Source organism: Orcinus orca, chromosome 3, assembly GCF_937001465.1.
Source record: "Orcinus orca chromosome 3, mOrcOrc1.1, whole genome shotgun sequence".
Classification (NCBI taxonomy): domain Eukaryota; kingdom Metazoa; phylum Chordata; class Mammalia; order Artiodactyla; family Delphinidae; genus Orcinus; species Orcinus orca.
The window spans coordinates 148,399,887-148,405,077 of NC_064561.1; the positions used below are offsets into that span (position 1 = coordinate 148,399,887).

Consider the following 5,191-nt stretch of genomic DNA (forward strand, 5'->3'; position numbering starts at 1 on the left):
CTGGGTGCTGGTGTTGAGATGGAGATATCTGGGAGATATTCACTGTTTGATATTACGTGGAGCTGGGAGGTCTCTTGTGGACCAGTGTCCTGAAGTTGGTTCTCCCCCCTCATAGGCACAGCACTGACTCCTGGCTGCAGCAACAAGAGCCTTTTGTCCACACAGCTCAGAATAAAAGGGAGAAAAAGTAAAAGAAAGAATTAGTCAAAGTAGAAAGAAAGAAAGAAGGGAGGGAGGGAGGGAGGGAGGAAGGAAGGAAGGAGGGAAGGAAGGAAAAAAAGAAAGAAAGAAAATAAAGTAAAATAAAATATAATAAAGTTATTAAAATAAAAAAATAATTATTAAGAGAAAAAAAGAAAAAACAATTTAAAAAAAAAAACAAAGAAAAACGGACGGATAGAACCCTAGGACAAATGGTGGAAGCAAAGCTATACAGACAAAATCTCACACAGAAGCATACCCATACACACTCACAAAAAGAGGAAAAGGGGAAAAAATCATACATGTTGCTCTCAAAGTCCATCTCCTTAATTTGGGATGATTTGTTGTCTATTCACGTATTCCACAGATGCAGGGTACATCAAGTTGATTGTGGAGCTTTAATCCGCTGCTTCTGAGGCTGCTGGGAGAGATTTCCCTGTCTCTTCTTTGTTCTCACAGCTCCCAGGGGCTCAGCTTTGGATTTGGCCCCACCTCTGCGTTAGGTCACCGGAGGGCGTCTGTTCTTCCCTCAGACAGGACGGGGTTAAAGGAGCCGCTGATTCAGGGGCTCTGGCTCACTCAGGCCTGGGGGACGGAGGGGCACAGAGTGCGGGGCAAGCCTGCAGCGGCAAAGGACGGCGGGACATTGCACCAGCCTGAGGCGCACTGTGCGTTCTCCCGAGGGAGTTGTCCCTGGATCCCGGGACCCTGGCAGTGGCGGGCTGTACAGGCTCCCCGGAAGGGGGGTGTGGTTAGTGACCTGTGCTTGCACACAGGCTTCTTGGTGGCGGCAGCAGCAGCCTTAGCATCTCATGCCTGTCTCTGGGGTCCGCGCTTTTAGCCGCGGCTCATGCCCGTCTCTGGAGCTCCTTTAAGCAGCGCTCTTAATCCCCTCGCCTCGCACACCAGGAAACAAAGAGGGAAGAAAAAGTCTCTTGCCTCTTCGGCAGGTCCAGACTTTTCCCCGGACTCCCTCCCGACTAGCTGTGGCACACTAACCCCCTGCAGGCTGTGTTCACTCCGCCAACCCCAGTCCTCTCCCGGCGCTCCGACCGAAGCCCCAGCCTCAGCTCCCAGCCCCACCCGACCCGGTGTGTGAGCAGACAAGCCTCTCGGGCTGGTGAGTGCCAGTTGCCCCTGATCCTCTGTGTGGGAATCTCTCCGCTTTGCCCTCCGCACCCTGTTGCTGTGCTCTCCTCCACGGCTCCGAAGCTTTCTCCCTCCGCCACCCGCAGTCTCCGCCCGTGAAGGGGCTTCTAGCGTGTGGAAACCTTTCCTCCTTCACAGCTTCCTCCCACTGGTGCAGGTCCCGTCCCTATCCTTTTGTCTCTGTTTATTCTTTTTTCTTTTCCCTACCCAGGTACGTGGGGAGTTTCTTGCCTTTTGGGAGGTCTGAGGTCTTCTGCCAGCGTTTAGTAGGTGTTCTGTAGGAGTTGTTCCACGTGTAGATGTATTTCTGGTGTATCTGTGGAGAGGAAGGTGACCTCCGCGTCTTACTCTTCCGCCATCTTCCCGGAAGCCTCCCAAAAGCTGAGAATTATTAACACTGCCTCTGTAAGCAGAAATGCTCAAGGAAATGCTGGGATCCATGGTGTGCCTTTTCCTAACTTCGCCATTTTAGACATGACATCTCAACTCTAGCTGAACATAGCCAGACAACTCCCAAGGATAAAACTAAAACCTTAAGTTGCCAGCAAATTGTTTTCCAAAAGAATAATTATTAGGACAACAAAATCATGTAAATATGAAATGGAAAGCCGTGACAGGTCGTCTAATCTCTCCTGTGAGAATTCTCTTAAATGTTCGCCTCAGTGCTCTTCAGGGTGAATTTTAAGTACAACCAGTGATGTAAATCCCCCGTTTAACCTTGGGAGGCTGTTGTGCAAACCAAAAGTTTCCATTGCTTCTGCTTGGGTAAAATATTTTAAAATTGCCTTTTCCTCAATGTGTGTATTTTACTCAGCTCTCTTGTGCCTCTATCTTTCTAGGTTTTATAAATAAAAATAAGTGGTGATATAATCTTAGAGCAGTAATTTTCATTCAACTAAGGGTTCAGTTACAAGCAGCAAATGTACTCTTTTCATTTAAAGTAAACCTAATGGTGACAATAATTTTTTTTCTATTCTAAGTTTAATGTGCTTTTATTTCATTCTATTGATGTTTAAAAATTGGAAGGGGTAAAAAAGTCAGAATTTATCACTTCAGTAGGTTAAATCTTAGGAAAATCTTCAGGTTCATTTGCTGTGATGCTAAAAATTTAATGGAATATTGTTTAATTAAATGAGCTGTCTGCTGGAGGTGGGAAATTTGGAGATTATATAGAATGTTATGAAACTTATTTTTGTTTATTTGTTTAACATTTTAATCTTATTTTTACTTGAGAATCTTGCCAGTATTGGTCTCAATACATTACCCTTTCATGTAATTAAACCTATCTTTGGTTCAATGGGTAAGACAATATTGGCTTTTTAAATGCAACATTTCCCAAACATTAGTCTTCTGTGTACCAATTGCCTGAATTTTGGCATATTTTATACTACTGTACAATCTTTCACTGAATATTTTTCTTTTTTTCCTCTTTTTTTTTTTTTTTTTCACGGTACGCGGGCCTCTCACTGTTGTGGCCTCTCCCGCTGCGGAGCACAGGCTCCGGATGAGCAGGCTCAGTGGGTATGGCTCACGGGCCCAGCCGCTCCACGGCATGTCGGATCTTCCCAGACCAGGGCATGAACCCGTGTCCCATGCATCGGCAGGCGGACTCTCAATCACTGCGCCACCAGGGAAGCCCTGAATATTTTTCTTGAGATAACGTACTTGTTTGAATTCAAATATATTTTAAGTAATATTTATGTCGTTTAATCCCCTTTTCCCCTAATATAGGTAAATGCATACAATTTAAAACTTTATTGCATAACTTCTAAAATTATCTCGTAGCCCACAGTTCGGAAAAGCTGTTTTGTCGTATTTCACTATAAATCTCGGGGAGAGGCTTCCGCTGCCATGGAGGTGTTCCTCATGATCTGTTGCCACAAGACCACCATCTTCACGGATGTCAAGGAGCAGAGCAACGTGATCGAGCTCAAGTGGCTGCTGGAAGAGTAGCAGCTGTACAAGGACGATCAACTTCTGGACGACGGGAGGACATTGGGTGAGTATAGCTTCACCAGCCAGAGAGCAAGGCCTCAGGCCGCAGCCACTGTGGAGCTAGCCTTCCAGGAAGATGAAGCATTTGAAGCCCTGTGCATTGAGCCTTTCTCCAGCCCACCTGAGCTGCCTGCTCTGTGTGATGAAGCCGCAGGACTCAGGAAGCAGCGCCAATCAACAAGCTGTGTAGTTGGAGACCCTTCCCCCACTCCTGTTCCCCCCATCTCCCTCCAATAAAAGCGATTTGGGTGTTAAAAAAAAAATATATATATATATATATATATATATAAAATTTCCTTCTTCTTTCATAAAAGAATCTAACTTTCAGTGTTATTTTCTGATAGTCTCCTAGCAGTTTTAAAAATTTGTATTGTGAATTTTTAAAAAAACTAAAAAATAATCTGCATTGTGTATATTATGTTTTAAATATGTTATGCTGTTCTCCTATTACTATAAAAATCCATTTAATTTAAACATGTATAGAGAAATCACAGGCATTATTTATAAAAATTAAAAGATTAGTTTTTTTCTTTGATACATTTCTAATAGAGATGCTACTGAACTTACTTTACTAAGGGGGTAAGACATAGTTAATAACATGTAAAATATTTAAAATATTCTGTTCCATTGATACTAGTTATTGCCTGAATATTATGCACTCCTACTTTTTTATATAACATTTTCAGAAGTCAACCTAAGTCAAACATAAATTCTAAATTAGATATTGATCATATGAACTCATATTTTGATCTGATTGTTTACTTTGGGTACTATACTGGGTACCTCTGAAAACACTTCTACTTTGAAATTATTGAGGAAAAATAGTCTTTAGCAACAAATAAATAGAGATTTACAAAACTTTGACCATTATGAAAACCTGCTGCAGTTATCCTCAGCTGGATTCATTGCCATTTATTATTTTTGTTTATGATCTTTCAGCCAGTTCCCAATCCATGTGACTCTGTTCTCATCCAAAACAATTATAATTATTTGCAACTAAAAGTTAATGATCCACTGTTTCAAATGCTTCACTGAAGCCCAAATACATGACATCAGTTCCATCCCCTTCATCCAATTAGTTTTGCAACTCTATCAAACAGGCCTATCATCATGGTCTGGCATGATTTGTTCATTATGGACCATGGTGCTTAAGGTTCAAAATTCCATGTCTTCTAACTGCTTACAGATTTTCCTTCAATATTTTCTTCCTTACTTCACTCCATATTGATCTATTGCTTGGTTGTGTGTAAACATTTGTTTTACTCGGACATGTTTACAAAGAAGAAAAACTGAAGGAAAGTAACGTGTAGAATCACTTTAATTGCTCTTTGCAAACTACATAGCATTTAAGTGAGGTGCTTTGGGAGCTTTGGTCTTTTTTATATTTCCTTAATTTTACATAAAATCCTTTTCATGAGAATTACTAAGGAGTTCTGCATTATTAATTTGTGGGTACTTGCATTTTCAAAAGACTATGAAACTAGGCTAATTAGAGAAGAGTGTTTTGGCTCAGAGGGTTCACACAATAAAGCAATAGGTTCCGTCATGACTTAAATAGAAAATGAGCTAATTGTAGGGTAGAGTGGAGTAAAGAAGAGCTAAGAATGTCTATATGAGGGATAAGATTAATTCATAATTTATAATATATAATTACAAATGTTTGAATTTTTATAAATATTTGAATGGCTGTAATATAAAACTAGTTGTAAAAGTAAAAACAACTTTAAGATTTCTTGGTACACCAACAGCCCATTCATGATAATTATGGGTAAAATCTGCAATAAGCAATAGTTTAATGACATCAATTAACAATTGTATTGGCTCCAATTTCTATGATAGTTAAATT

At 41.0% G+C, this 5,191-nt stretch overlaps 1 pseudogene; it reads left to right on the plus strand.

Annotated features, from left to right (window-relative positions):
* The first annotated feature begins 3,201 nt into the window (after positions 1-3,201).
* Positions 3,202-3,535, plus strand: LOC101281142 (elongin-B-like; annotated as a pseudogene).
* Positions 3,536-5,191: the final 1,656 nt, after the last annotated feature.